Here is a 14,649-nt window from a genome sequence, read left to right on the forward strand (position 1 = left end):
GCACCGCGAGCCGCCCCTGCGCGGGGAGGAGCACCCGCCGGCCGGGCCGAGGCCGTCACCAGGGCAGCGGCCGCACAGCCCCGGGAGCGCAGCGCCGCCAGGCGGGGAAGTGGAAACGCCTCCAGTCCCAGCTCCGGCCCGGGGGTGCGCGTCGGACCCAGCTCCGGCCCGGCACCCCGCGCCCGCCTCTGCTCCCGGCCGGGCCACGTCCCCCCGCCGCCGAGTCACCGAGCTGCCGCCGCCCCGCTCCGGTCCCCGGCTGCCCCCCGCTGAGGCGGCCTGGGAGCCGTGCCCGGCGGCAGCACGTCAGTGGAGGCGACTGAGCGACCTGCTCGCAGCAGCCGGAGGGGACTGAGTGCACTCGGGCCCGGCTCGGCCGCGAGCTGACACGTTACTAAGTTTGGAGGAAAGCCGCTGGCTGGTAGCACGAAGGGGAGCGGGCGGCAGGGCCCCCCGCGGTGCGCCCTGCCCTGCCCTGCCCTGCTCGCTCCTTTGATCGCCGGAGAGCGACGGTCCTGCAGGGCTTGGCTCCTCGGGGGGGCCTTTCCGGTCCCGAGACGGGCTCATCCGCCGGCCCGGCTGCCTGGTCTGAGCGCGGGGCGCCCGCCCCGTTCAGGTGAGACCTTGCTCGCCTTGGTAGGGCAGCAGCGGGGGAAGGACCTGAATGCGCCAGAACAGGTGCTGTGGTAACAGTCAGAGCAGGGGCAGGGTTCACCTGGGGGGAGAGTTTCACCAGGAAGCCTCCACTCTTTACGAGGCAAATAGGGCTGTGAGAAACAGCACCCTTTTGTTTCGACTTCCGTTTCGGGACAGTGTTTTGTTTCAACCTTTGGTTTCATTTCAGAGCACTGCTCCTTCCCTTGCTTCCCTTGAATCAAAACTGTTTCAACGTTTTGCCCATAGGCTATAATGGGGAAGCCTGGAACAGCCTACAACTTTGTCATTTCTTGCTTGATTTGGATGACACTTGCAGGGATGGTAGCCCCTTCTGAGAGCATGAAGCCTGCCGAGTTTCAAGGAGATTGGTGCAGGGTTTTCTGCGAAATGGCACCTCAAGCTGCTGACAAGCAAAACTCATGGTGTGTGCGTGCGCACGTCCTTCTCAAGCTATCTGATGTGGCACACTGGCAATTTTTTTGGTGCCCAGTTTAGCTGGTGGCAGCTACTTCATGTAACAGCGCTACCCAAATGCACGACGGGCTGTTTCTTTCTCTTTCCTCACCTCGCACAACGTGACGTCACCTGAAGTGTTGGAACGTATGAACTGTGGCACTATGACATATCAATGTTATGCTTCTAAAAATATACTTCTTTCTTTCCTGGCAACTCGCTGCAGATCGGCAACCAGTGCCTCACACCACCACTTTGAGAAGCACTGCTCTACACGACATGGTAGTATGCCCCAGTTAGGCCTCCTGCAGCCTCAGCCCGGTCCACCACTTTAAATGACAACAGGTAATAACTTTGCAAGCAGCAAAGTAGCACCAGCAGCATCTCAGGCAGCCAAACTGTCACAGTCAATATCCCCTCTTTTCCCTCCTTCTCCTTCTCCCTCTCCTTACTTTCTGCTTCCCTGCAGGCAAGCCCAGCTTCAGCTTTGAAACTCGAAATGTTTCAAAACTTCCAAAACGTTTCGACTGCCCTCATTTTGTTTGAAGGCTGTTTCAAAGCCCTTCATTTTGTTTCCATTTCGCTGTTTTGAGCTTGAAACAAATTGAAACAGAGTTGAAACAGCCAGCAAAAATTTGCACGGCCCTACTAGGCAACCCTACCGCAGCTGTGAAACTGCTCCGCAAGGGCTTGGGACCCAGTCAATTGCATTGGTTGCAAGGTCCTGAGACCAGCCCTGGCTCAGCACCCTCTCCAGCTGCAGGGTTCCTCTGGTGTTCCAGAGTGTGTCTCTTCTCCCTTCTGGTAATCCCTTAACTCTTACAGCCGTAGCATTAACATGCATGCCTGTTAGACATCTGTGATTTGTAGGATGCATTGTTTTCCCAGGGGGGTAAGTGGTTGCTGTGGGGTTTTGCATTATAATGCTCTGGTGAGGAATGCAGTGGGTGTGCTATGTGGAGGTATGTGGGAACATGGCATTATTTATAGAAGGCAGAGGCTGTCAGTGAACATGGGGAGTGTGGGTTAGGAAAGATACATTAATGAATGCTCCTTTGTTCAGAAAAGTTCCTGCTGGGAAGGTGCCATCTGCATGGAAACCAATGTTTTTAAACCACATTTTCCTTTTTGAGGGAATGTTCTTGTCTCTTTATTTTAAAAGGAGAGTGACAGAGAGAGATGCAAAGAGCCTCTCTGTCTCAGGAGCACTGGATAACACACCAGCTCATGGCACAGCAGCTTCAAATTAGAGAGAAACAGAAGAGGCTTAAATCAATGTTTAGTTTGCACTAAACAAAGCAAACACTTTCCTGAGAGAGGTGAGAAAAGATTATCTTCCAACAGATTAAATCTGAGATCACTATTAGTTCTTACATGATGCCTCCATGCATTTCTCCTCCCACCTCTCTCCTCTCTAAACCAAAGGATCCTAAGCTTTTCTGCCTTTTCAGTGTTGTTTTTCATTTTGCTGTTTACGCAGCCTCACACTCTATCTGTGTAGGGTTCCAGTTATCACTCTGCTGTTCCCTTAGCTGAAGTTTTCCCCCCCAGGTACAGACACAGAGGGCTTTGCCTGAACAGCACAGTTTTGAACCCAGTAATATACACTGGTATAGACATATGAACAATATATCACAGGGTGAGAGGGGGTTGGTTTATTGTGTGTCAGCTGCTCCATAGTTATTGGCTGTCTGCATGCTCTTACTCAGAGGCCTACCCAGTAGGGTTTGTTCCCTGGGCCAGCAAGAAATGGCTGCTGCTGTGGGGGAAGGGGTCCCCATATGATATGGGGTTAACGTGGCAGCTGCTGGGTATGTGGACCCTCCCACACTCCTGCTACCTTGGCAGCCTCCACCATTACCAGTTCCCAGACATAACAGGGTTTATACAGTGGGTGGTGTTAACCTCCTGGGTGCTGGAACGCTGGGATGAGCTCTCAGCAGTGATGGGGTGGGGTGGGGGGTGCATTTGACACCTCCCATACTTCAACAGTGCCTCCTATTGAAGGGGTGAGTAGGGAATGAGGCTTATAAGGGGACTCCTGCCCTTACTTCCCATAGCAAGAGACTTGCACCCCCCCCGCCTCTATTCCAGTGCCCCCCTTAGTTTGTGCCCTACTTGCCAAACCCTAGTTACCTTACTGCTCTTATCACATAAGTAGAAACTAAGCCAGAGTAAATTAGCATCTTTTCACTGAGGCCTCCAACCCCACAAAAGTAGCTTTAAAAAATAGTCTCCAAGGCCCTGGGGATGACTTTGATAGAAATATACCGGATTAGAGATCTGGGTAGGCACCACTGAATAGGAGGGGTTGGGAAACAGTGTTCCCATTGTTACAGTTGAGGAGTGAGGAAACACATGAGCGGGGGTCTTTCAACAAAGGCATGTAGCAGGTGAATGAGGCAGTCAGCAAGGCCCCCCGCTTTGCATATTACAGATGTATCTGGACCTTCCATATGCTATTGTGACTTTTTGTTCTTCCACGTTTCTTGGGAGTGGGTGCTGGTTGCTATTGAGCAGTGACCCCCATAACAATAGGTAAAAAAACAACACAACAGCACCAGAGGGGACCATGCTCATTAGCTACACTTCTTCATCAAAGAGACATTTGCCCGTACATTTCCTTCCTACTCGACACAGGAAACCCAAAGTTTCTTCCCCTCCTTTCCCTTTGACACACCCGTGATCTATATCTGACTGTTTTGCCCACTGGTAGGCTGTGACTTGACAACCAAAAGTCTGATGAGACTACGTGAGGCTTTCCAGCAGCTTGAGAGCAAGTCCCATTGTATGGAGTGCTGGTGCCAAGACCATGACAGTGTTCAGGGGAAAGGCTGAATCCAGGGATCATGACAGCATTCAGAACAGTCACCCTGCCCTCCTAGTGATCTGGCTGTTCAGTATGCTCACACCTTGCTTGATCCTTTGGTGTTGGCCTAATCATTTCTGCAAAACTCATTTCCAGGAGTATTGCAGAAATGATTAGGCCAACACTAATCATTTAGTGCCAGGGCAGAACAATGGTGCAGCCACACTGCCCTCCCCAGGTCACTGCTGAGAGCTCATCCCAGCTGCCAGCCACATGTGCAGTAAGCTCACGTGCAATGTGTTCTCCACCATCACTCCACTTTTTTGCTATCCTGGATCTGCTGTTCCCATTCCTCCTTGAGTTGGCTCACTTAAATAGTGAGCTACTCATGTACAAAGGCACAGATGCAGTTTAATTTAATACTAGCTGAGACATGCCTGATGTATCTGAAAGGGCAAAGAGCTGCAAAGCATCATCTGGCATGCTTTGCAAAGTATCATCTGGCATGCTCTGGAGAGCTGTGCACTGTCCACCCATGCAAGAAGACCAAGGGGCACTTTATGGCAAAGTTACTGTGTGTCCATTCAGATATCCTCTTCCAGGGGCCAGGGCAGCATTGCAGGGCCAGAGCTGTGGTACCACATTTTGAAGAGTACCTCTACATTGAAGGCATGGAAAGCCCTGTACTCTATATTGTTGGCATGGGGAGCCCTTTGCCAGATGGTGTCTGCTTATGGGTAAGAAGGTGGGTCTCTGACTGTCAGCCCAGCAGACCCAGGCTGTACTGTCTGATTCCTTGGGGTTCAGTTATAATCAGACCTTCCCTGAAGTACCCAGCAGCAGTGGCCTCCAGGTACAAGACATTACCTGCTGCTTGGTCGAGACCAGGCCCACTTTTAGGGGTCAAGCCAGACCCTTCTTTCAGGGTCCAAACAAGCATGGTAAGGCAAGGCACTTCTGCTTCAGGCCAGCATCAGTTTTTGAGAAGTCCTGTGTCACTCTGCTGATAGAAACTCAAGGCTTGAGTTTTAGAGGTGTGATTCCTTCAGCCCTCATTGAAGGCAACAGGCTTCTCCATAATCTATAATGCTTCATAATGCTCTTTGGCTACCAGGAGTCAATAGGTGATCTTGGGCTGGCCTGCCAATTAGTTGTCTGATAATTAACTGAGCTAATTCTTGGTATGTGATGATTATTGCTGCTCTAATAATGAATCAGTACAAATTGACTGGTTTCTCTTTCTCTCTGGGACAGAAAGAAAAGGGGTAATATTGATTCACCCCTTTGTACTCTGGTCTTATTGCAGAGCTGTCAAACACTTGTGCCACTGCTGCAGAGGAAGCTCACAATCCCATGGCGCTGGTATTATTGTCACAGGCCACTAGGGTGTCCTGCTCCTTTTAAGGCCTGGAGCTGCTAGGGGGAGAGCCCTACCAGTGAGTTAGGAGCCCTAGCTGCTGGTTACCAGGGCAGCCAGAACGAGCTAGTGGGCCCACACCTGCCAGCAGTCAGCTGACCAGAAGGGGCAGGGCCTGGCTCGTATATAAACCTCAGGCCAGAGTCCAGGAGAGTAGATCTCTGCCAGCACCCAAGGGGGAAGGAGCTCTCCCAGAGGAAGTAAAGGGAAGAGGCCTAACTGCAGGTGCAGCTTCTGGTACTGTTGAGGGATAGAGTACCCCCTGTGTGGCTTGAGTGATGTTATAGCTGGGTGGCTTGAGTTTCATAGTTGGTAGGGTCAGAAGGGACCTTGACAGATCATCAAGTCCGACCCCCTGCCATGGCAGGAAAAGGTACTGGGGTCAAACGACCCCAGCAAGGTGTTCATCTAGCCTCCTCTTAAAGACTCCCAGGGTAGGAGCCAGCACCACTTTGCTTGGAAGTTGGTTCCAGATCCTAGCCACCCTGATAGTGAAGTAGTGCCTCCTGATGTCTAGTCTGAATCTACCCTCTGCCAGTTTGTGACCGTTATTTCTTTTCACTCCTGGAAGTGCCCAGGGGAACAGGGATTCCCCCAATGCCTGTTGGTCCCCTCTGACTAGTTTGTAAATGCCCACCAGATCCCTTCTCAGCCTTCTCTTGTGGAGGCTGAATGGGTTCAGGTCCCATAGCCTCTCCTTGTAGGGCCTGCCCTGTTGCCCCCTGATCATGCAAGTGTCCCTCCTCTGGACCCTCTCCATGTTGTCCACATCCCTCCTGAAGTGCGGTGCCCAGAACTGGATGCAGTACTCCAACTGCGGCCTGACCAGTGTTGCATAGAGGGGGAGGATCACCTCCTTGGACCTGCTTGAGATGCATCTGTGGATGCATGACGAAGTGCGGTTGGCCTTCCTGACCGTGTTCCCACACTGTCAGCCCATGTTCATTTTGGCATCAATAATGACTCCAAGATCCTTTTCTGTATCTGCGCTGATGAGAAGGGAGTTCCCCAGCCTGTAGGTATGCTGCTGGTTCTTCCCCCCCAGGTACAGCACCTTGCACTTGTCAGTGTTTAAACCCATCCTGTTCTCATCCGCCCACTCCTGTAACCTGTCTAGGTCTGACTGCAGCCTACTCCTCCCTTCTAGCGTGCCCACTTCCCCCCACATCTCAGTGTCATCTGCAAATTTAAACGGTGCTTTTTACCCCCTCATCCAAGTCGTTGATGAAGATGTTGAGCCGTGCAGGCCTGAGGACTGAGCCCTGTGGGACCCCACTGCCCACATCCCACCAGGTCAAAAATAACCCATCCACCAGCACTCTGGGTGCGGCCCTCCAGCCAGTTAGTGACCCATTTGACTGTGTAGGTGTCGACGCCACAGTCCCTTAGTTTTTTAATGAGAATGGGGTGAGAGACAGTGTTGAAGGCCTTCCTAAAGTCCAGAAAGACTACATCCACTGCTACCCCTGCGTCTAAGGATTTTGTGACTTGGTCATAGAAGGCCATCAGGTTGGTCTGACAGGACCTGCCTCTAATGAATCCATGTTGGTTGCCCATAAGCATAATCTCCTCTGCTGGCCCCTCAAGGACATGCGCTATGATAATTCTCTCAAAAAGCTTACCCAGGAGTTTATGTTATAGCCTGGGGGCTTGCAGGTTGATTTTTGTTTATAAGACCAGTGGTTTGGGTGAGGCTATTTGGTGGAAGGAGGAGGCCTCATTGGGGGCCCACTGCAGCGTGGGGACCCTGGTGCCAGAGAAGGTATGGCATTTGGGATGCACAGACCCCAGCATAGGGCGAGACCAGGCAGGACAAGGGGGCAACATTACAACAAAGCCTAGACCGGATAATGTCGGTACCATCTGCGAGACTTGGGGCGTTGTAAAGGGGCAGCTGGAGCCACACACAGCCCATAAGGTTAGGGTGCTCTGAAACACCCATTTTGAAATGGGACCACAGGGTTCAGGGAAATCCATCAAAACTGTGTCCAACAGGACATGAAGGCAGCCTCCGTATATTACAAAAATACAAAAAGACGTGGCGGGTGAGAATAGAGGGTGCCCATCGGGCCGAATTGGCATGGTCAGGGGGGCCTTAGGGGTAACACAGCCATCCTTAGGGACCCCATCCCATGACAATTATGATAAAATTGTGGGTGCTTCCATCAGTACTGCAGAAGTTCACAGCACAATGGTATGTGTGCTACTGCTGAGTCAGTGGTCCCTTATGCTATTGCTATTGGGAACAGTTCAGAGGGCTGCAGCTTTCACTAGTGCTGTACAGCCCTCTGTAACTAGCCTTTATAATTTCAATGACTGTTCAAGAACATTTAAAAGCATCTCTAGCTCCTTCATGCATTTCAAGTGTAGCTTTTACCAGCTGCTGAGAATGCTAATGGTGGGAGAAGACGCAAAACAACAGTTCAGCCTTTATCAAATGACATTGATTCCCACAGACTACAAGATAACATCAGAAAACAACAAAGAACATTTCAAGGCTGGAATAAAACACAGCTGCTCCTTTGCTCTGCAGTGAAATGAGTCGGCAGAGGGAGGTGGGGAATGTTGTTCATCCTTTGACATACTTATGATACAAGTTTGCCAATATAATCAATGCAGGCTTCTTATTTGGGGAATCTTTACCTATTTAAACCTTGGGGGATTCTTTTCAAAGATTTGCAGAAGTCTATTGAGAAATATGGCTTTGAGCAGGTACTTCTTTAAGATGAATGGATGATGCTCAGCCAATGCCCTGACTGTGGAATAAACTCCCTCTAGAGGTGGTGCAGTCACCTACTCCGGAAATCTTCAAGCGGAGGATGGGCGGTCACCTTGCTGGGGTCACCTGACCCCAGTTGTCTTTCCTGCCTAGTGCAGGGGGGCTGGATCCAATGGTCTTGCAAAGTCCCTTCCAGCCCCTTACAATTTATGAATGCCCAGCTGGAGAAAACTACTTTACCCTCATTGCCATCAAATTCCATGGCAGAATCAAGCTAGTCATGGAGGTAGGTCTCTAACTCCATCTATCCTCCTTGCTCTTCACAGTTTAAGATGGCACTCACTCAGCAGCGTCAAGTCTCCTGCTAAAGATACCACTTTGCATGTGACTGCACCACATGGGATTTTTTTTTTTTTTTTGGTTCTTGTTATTGGAAAATGGCTGGTGAATATAAATGCTGTCTGGATGCCAAAAACCATGGACTTAGCAGGCAGTGGTTTTATGGCTCATAGATTTCATAGATTTTTAGGGTCGGAAGGGACCTTAGTAGATCAAGTCCATTTCTCCTCTTAAAGACCTCCAAGGTAGTAGAGAGCACCACCTTCCTTGGAAGCTCATTCCAGATCCTGGTAATGCTTACTGTAAAGAAGTTCTTCCTAATGTCTAATCTAAATCTGCTCTCTGCCAGTTTGTGGCCATTGTTTCTAATTACTCCAAGGGGTGCCTTGGTAAATAAAGTATCTCCTATTCCTTGCTGTCCCCGACACCCCTGGCGAATTTGTAGATGGCCACTAGCTCACCTCTCAGCCTTCTTTTGCAGAGGCTGAAGAGATCCAGGTCACTCGATCTCTCCTTGTAGGACCTTACCTGCAGGCCCCTAGCCATACGAGTGGCCCTCCTCTGGACCTTCTCAAGGCTATCTACACCCCTCTTGAAGTACAGTGCCCAAAACTGGATGCAGTACTCCAGCTGCAGCCTTACCATTGTACATAGAGGAGTAGTATCACCTTAGACCTGTTAATGCATGATAAGTGTGGTTAGATCTATTGATTGCTTCATCACATTGTTGACTCATGTTCATCTTTGAGACAACTATGACTCCGAGATCCCTTTCTGCTCTTGTCCTGCTTAGGAAATCATCTCCCAGTCTGTAAGTGTTGGTGATTCCTTCTCCCAAGGTGCAATACTTTGCACTTTGTTAAACTGCATCCTATTTTGTTCTGCCCAATCTTCCAGCTTGACCAAATCTACTTGAATCCATACCCTGTCCACCAGTGTGTTTGCTTTGTCCCATAATTTGGTGACATCTGTGAATCTGGACAGAGTGCTCTCCATGCCCTCGTCCAAGTCACTGATGAAGATATTGAACAGCACTAGTCCAAGGACTGAGCCTTGGGGGACACCATTGCCCACATCTTTCCAGGTTCATACCGACCCGTCCACCACCACTCTCTGGATGCATCCCATAAGCCAATTCGTCACCCACCTGACCATGTAATCATTTACATCACAGCCACTTCGTTTATTTATGAGAATGGGATGAGACACCGTATCAAAGGCTTTTTAAAAATCTAGGTATATTACATCTACCGCAATTCCTGCTTTTAAGCAGTTTGTGACCTGCTCTTAAAAAGAAACAAGATTTGTCAGGCAGGATCTCCCTGCTATGAATCCGTGCTGGCTGCCTTTCAGCATTATTTTTCCTGCTGGGCTCCCACAAATATAATCCTTCATAATTTTTTCAAAGGATAGAGGTGAAACTAACTGGTCTATAGTTACCTGGATCCTCCTTCCACCTCTTTTTGAAAATAGGGACTACATTGACCCTTTTCCAGTCCTCTGGGATTTGTCCTGAGAGCCATGAGTATTTTCTTGTCAGTGGTTGTGCTGTGACACTGGCCAATTCTTTCAGCACCCTTGGATGAAGATTATCTGGACCTGCTGAATTAAACACATCAAGCCCCTCCAAGTGTCCCTTCACAAGGTTGATGCTAACTGTTGGTAGGCTGGTGTCCCTTCTGTGCTTGTCTATAGTCCAGTTTGGAGATATGTCTTTATCTGTGTTCAGGAATACTGGTGCAAAGAACTCACTGAAGAGCTCAGCTTTGTCCCTGTCACTAATTTCCCTAGTTCAGGGGTTGTCAATCGGGGGTATGCATACCCCTGGGGATACTTGGACTGGTCCTAGGGGGTACAGGTGGGTGGGGATGGAGTGCCATCACCTCCCAGGAGCAGGGCCAGGCCAAGGCAGGGCAGGGGCAGCAGTGCCCATTTGTGGGGTGGGGAAGCTCACACGCAGCAGCTGCCACCACCACACACCAGTCCAGTGAGCTTCCCTGCCCCACAGAGGGGCGCCACTGTCCTCCCCCTAGTCCAGTGAGCTTCCCTGCCCTGCCCCGGCCTTGGTCCTGGGAGGCAGTGGCACTCCGTCCCCACTCACCCATGCATTGTCTCCACCTCCCTGCTCTGTGTCCGGCCACAAGCTCTGCCCCTATTCCCCGCTTGGCTTCTGGCCACTGGGCGTACTTAGACTAAAAAAGGTTGAAAACCCCTGCCCTAGTCTGTCCTGTAGGGGTCCTATGTTACCATGCACCTTATTTTTGCTCCCTGTATACCTGAAGAAGGACTTTTTGTTGTCTTTAATTTTTGTTGCCAGCCTGAGTTCCATTGCTGCCTTGGCCTTTCTAATTGACTCCCTGCAAGTGCAAGCCAAGTAGGTATATTATATTCCTCCTTGGTGGCTACCCCCTGCTTCCAGTCTGTAGGCCTCTTTTTTTCATCCCTGGGCTTTCCTGGGTTTCCCTGTTCAGCCAAGAGGGTTTCTTGGCCCCTTTGCCCCCCTTCATGTGCAATGGGATTGTCCCCCTCTATGCCCAAAGGATTGTTCCCTTGAGGAACAACCACCCTTCCTGGACTCCCATCTTACCAAGGTTCTTGTCTTTCAGCACCTCACTTAGTAACCTGCTGAGCTCATTGAAGTTAGCCTTTCTGAAGTGTAGTACTTGTGGCCTACTGGTTATCTTTCCCACCTTTTGATGGATAGTGAATTCTAACAATTGGTGGTCACGATCTCCTAGATTACCCTGTACCTGCAGATCTACCACCAGGTCATCTCCTGTAGCAAATACCAAATCCAGTAAAGCATTTCCCCTAGTGGGACTATATGCCTCCTGCATTAAGTGAAGGTCCTGTATGCAGGTTAAGAACCTATGTGAACGGTCAGATCTAGCTGACTGCTCCTCTCAGCAGATGTCAGGACAGTTAAGGTCACCCATGACAACCATGTCCCTTGAGCCTACTGCCTCTGAGAGCTGTCTTGAGAATTCCAGGTCTAGTTCATCCTCCTGGTGTGATGGTCTGTAATAGACTCCCGCTACCAAGTCCCTTTCACCCTGACCCTCTTGTATTCTGACCCACAGTATCTCAATTTGTCCCTTCTCTGATCCCATCTTGATTATTGAAAATGTGTATTGCTCCTTAACATAGAAAGCAATGTTCCCCCCACCTTTTTTCCCCCCACTCTATTACATCTATATGGCCTATAGCCCTCAATACCTACTGCTCAATCATGGGTAGGGTCCCACCAGGTTTCAGTTAATTCAATCAGGTCAAAGTCTTTGTTTGCAAGCAGGAGTGTGAGTTCTTCCTGCTTGTTCCCCATGCTTCTAGCATTAGTATGGAGACACGTACGTCACCCGATAGGTGCCCTTGGTACTCTCCTGTCCTGATGCCTATCGGCCCCTCAGTACTTACGTGGACTGTTCCAGTGCATGGCTTGTCGTTTGTTGTTCTTAGGTGTCCTCTGTCTTCTGCATCCTCATCCCCCCAGTGCACCTAATTTAAAGCCCTGTGCAGGAGATCATCCAACCTGTAAGAGAACAGATTCTTACTTTTTAAAGAGAGATGGAGACCGTCTTGTCCCAGCATGCTTCTTTCATGAAAGTGTGGATCATGCTTGAAGAAGCCAAAACCTGCATGATGGCACCAACTCTGGAGCTGCAAGTTGACTTCTCTAATACAGCTGTCTCTGCTGGCTGTGACCGCTGGCCAGAAGGATCAACAAGACCACCTGCACCCCCAGTCTCCTAAGCCTGGCCCCCAGACCCTTGCAGTCACTCATGATTCAGCCCAGACTACTCCTGGCTGTATCATTTGTACCCACATGGATGAGGACCATGGGATAATAGTTGGAGGGCCGGATGAGGTCAGGAATCCTCACAGTGATGTCCTGAATCTAGGCTCTGGGCAGACAGTATACCTCCCATACTGTGGGATCCAGCCTACAGAAGACTCCCTCCATTCCTCTTGGGAGGGAGTTGCCCATCATGATGACTCGGTGTCTCTTCTTCCGCTTATCCAGTTGTCCTTCAATCTGCATGGTGGTGGCTGTGGATGCAGCTGCTTTTGCTGCACTCTCCTCTAGTGATGCCAGGGCCTCATATGTGTTCCCCATAATAACGTATCTCATGATAAGTTGTCTCTTACCTCTCCCTCTGCTAACTTCTCTTTCCTCCGCATGTCATAACTGTCCAATTGCCTTTCAAGTGCTCGTATCACTAACATAATAACATTAAATAAAAGCCATTTTTCTAATTTACATTTAGCTTGGAAAATCCCTGTTTCTTTCCTAGACCTGATGATGGGCACTTGATGCCCAAAAGCTTGTTTGACCTTTCTCCCAGCTGTACAGGGTGCACCAATAAAATATATGACTACCCCATGAATCTTGCTTCATTGTTATCAAGATAACCAGATAGTATAATCCACAGAGGCCTTGAAAAGAATCTGATGCTAAATGTGGTACCCTTCAGACAGAACTGTGCAGACTCTTGGAGAACAGGCAGTTCATTGAACCAGGTGAGATTTCTTTTGACCCAGTCCTTCAATTTGATTATTGAAGACGTGTATTGCTCCTTAACATAGAAAGCAATGCTCCCCTCACCTTTCCCCCCCCACTCTATTACGTCTATATGGCCTATAGCCCTCAATGCCTACTGCTCTAGACAGTGTAAGTAAAAGTCTGTATTGCGCTGTTGTGGGATAAGTGCTTATTCTTGTACTTTGGGGTGTAAATAATTTAAAGGTCAAGCTGTAGACTTGTCTCTTGCTCATTTTATCAGTAGCCAACCTACCTAACACCTGTAATGCAGGTAATAGCAGCAACATCAAGATTGCTGAGAAGGTGGCATAGTTCACAGAAGTCCTGTACATGAGCTTTGATCAGGCAAAGCTCCTAGGTGATGGGGCAAGCAATTATCATTACTTGCAGAAACAATTCCCTCATGCACCAAATGGATCATGGTAAGCAGTGACTCATTATTACCCTTCTGGGGAGATTTAAATTATATTAAGAAATAATGGATGACCTGTGATTTTATTTTTTCCTTTTCACAATTAGTCCAGGGGCTCAAGAGAATTGAAAGCCTATGTTGAGAGCATTCAAGGATGCTTCAGGAGGCAAGGTCTGCCTTGCAAGAGCTTCATTTCAAAGAACTTGAAATAATTAAACAATAGGAAAATAGATCAAAATCCTAGTTTGCCTTGGTGGAGGCACCATCCCCAGTTAAAAGGTTGGGACATGTGGAAGTCAGGTGAGCAGTGCTTTTATAGTTAATTATAGTTTATAGGGTTGGAAGGGACCTTCACAGATCATCAAATCCGACCCTCTGACATGGCAAGAAAGAGCACTGGGGTCAAACAACCCTAGCAAGGTGTTCATCTAGCCTCCTCTTAAAGACCCCCAGGGTAGGAGCCAGCACCACTTCTCTTGGAAATTGTAAAGGAGGTTTTCTTTTTTGCTGCTAGAGAGAATCCTGGCCACCAGCTTGTGCCACAGTGGCAGGGACAAGGATTTGCTGGGACCTGCAGTGCAGTTGGTCAGGCCTTTCACTCCCTCCGAACCCCATACTATTAAGTTTCAGCATGATTCATGCCTCACTGCACAAGAAAAGAGCCTGCAGCTTCATGTCTCTTCTGCTTGGTAACAAATCCTTTTCCTAGATAGAATATGCCTAGCAGAGGGTTGGCAGCATCAGCCTAATCTCAGTTGGTCCCTCTGTTCAGCTGTAAAAATAGTTCACTGCACGTTTAGGGAGTGCATTGGATCAGATCCTAGTCTGCATGCAGGATCCTCCCAAGAGAGGAGACCTGGAGCAGAATCAGAACTGATCAGTGGTCCCCTCACACTCCTGAGCTGTCTGGCATGTCACCAGTCCCGGCCAGGGACAAGAGACAGTCTGAAGGGCTGAGGTGGCCAGTCGGGAGGAAACCAGTTTTCCCTTTCCTTAAAAGGACCCTGCTCCATCCAGGTGATGTGCTGGACAGCAGGCTGGTGCGGAGGGAGGGAGAAAGGAGCTGGCACTCCCGGGGAGAACACTAGCTGACAGCCATGGCCCCACCCCAGTGCCTTCTGTCTTGCCCCAAGCTTTACGTTGTCTCTGCACCCTCGGGGACCCAGCCTGCCCTTGAAGGACTTTGCAGCAACCTCAGGGGAGCTTGAAATCATACGGGCCTGGGAGCCGCGGGTGGCTGCGAGCAAACGAATTGCCCTGTGCCCTGCCCGGGCGGGCTGCGGAGCACTGAGCCCCGCGCCAG

General features: G+C 49.8%; 1 long non-coding RNA gene across 1 annotated transcript; it reads left to right on the plus strand.

The window, feature by feature from the left end:
- Positions 1–14: 14 nt before the first annotated feature.
- LOC132243571 (uncharacterized) lies at positions 15–12,652 on the plus strand. Its single transcript, XR_009455208.1, has 2 exons — positions 15–616; positions 845–12,652. It is a non-coding gene; the product is annotated as an uncharacterized LOC132243571 (long non-coding RNA).
- The last annotated feature ends 1,997 nt before the right edge of the window (positions 12,653–14,649 follow it).

The sequence above is a fragment of the Alligator mississippiensis genome, chromosome 10, assembly GCF_030867095.1.
Source record: "Alligator mississippiensis isolate rAllMis1 chromosome 10, rAllMis1, whole genome shotgun sequence".
NCBI classification, from domain to species: Eukaryota; Metazoa; Chordata; order Crocodylia; family Alligatoridae; genus Alligator; species Alligator mississippiensis.